This window comes from Papio anubis, chromosome 6 (assembly GCF_008728515.1).
Source record: "Papio anubis isolate 15944 chromosome 6, Panubis1.0, whole genome shotgun sequence".
NCBI lineage: Eukaryota > Metazoa > Chordata > Mammalia > Primates > Cercopithecidae > Papio > Papio anubis.
Window position 1 is genome coordinate 94,688,263 of NC_044981.1, and position 1,358 is coordinate 94,689,620.

Below are 1,358 nucleotides of genomic sequence, written 5' to 3' on the forward strand. Positions count from 1 at the left end.
CCTGAGGCCAGGAGTTCGAGACCAGCTGGCCAACATAGCGAAACCCCGTTTCTACTAAAAATACAAAAATTAGCCAGGTGTGGTGGCGGGTGCTGTAATCCCAGCTATTCAGGAGGCTGAGGCAGGAGAATCACTTGAACCCAGGAGGTGGAGGTTGCAGTGAGCCAAGATTGCGCCACTGCACTCCAGCCTGGGCGACAGCAAGACTCCATCTCAAAAACCAAAAAACAGTAACTATGCAGTCATATATTGCTTAACTTGGGGACATGTGACAAATGTGTAATTAGGTGCTTTCATTGTGATGTGAACATCATAGAGTATACTTACATAAACCTAGATGGTATAGACTACTACACACCCAGGCTACATGGTATAGCCTATCGCTCCTAGGCTACAAATACTATATTGAAAACCGTAGGCAACTGTAATACAATGGTTTTGTGTATTTAAACACAGAAAGGGTACAGAAAAATACCACATTATAATCTTATGGGACCACTGTTGTATATGTGGCCTGTCACTGACTGAAATGTCGTTATGTGGTATATGACTGTACTCAGTACATTTTAGAAACTTCAATAAATACATTTAAATTTATCTAAGAGAAGAAAAACTCAGTTTAGATGTAAAGATTTCCATAAGGCAACACTACAGGGACTGTAAACCTAATACAACTCCTATGTAAAAATTCCCAAATACAATAAAAAGTTTTTTTTTTTTTTTTTTTGAGATGAGTCTTGCTCTGTCGCCCAGGCTGGAGCGCAGTGGCACAATCTCGGCTCACTGCCAGCTCCGTCTCCTGGGTTCACATCATTCTCTTGCCTCAGCCCCCCCAGTAGCTGGGACTACAGGCGCCGGCCACCACACCCAGCTAATTTTTTGTATTTTTAGTAGAGACGGGGTTTCACTGTGTTAGCCAGGATGGTCTCGATCTCCTGACCTCATGAACCGCCCACCTCAGCCTCCCAAAGTGCTGGGATTACAGGCGTGAGCCACCGCACCCAGCCAAAAAAAATTCTTTACTATTACCTTTCACGTGTTTAAGGAAACAAAAAACCCAGGACACTAAAAACAGACTGCGAAATTTACCTACTTGGTATTACACCACTAGAAACATGCTAAAAAGGTAATTTTATAGTGGCAGAAAACATATACACTAATGAGATTCCACACCAATTTTTATTTATATTTTGGGGCCTGAAACAAATCTTATAATCACCGCTTTCAAATTACATTTTATTCCCTTAATGGTGTGGTTTACCCCCACTCCACAAAAACAATTACAACTAACACACTAGAAATATTTTTTTAATAGAACCTCTTAAAGAAGACATTTTCATTAACCAATCCAGACCAAG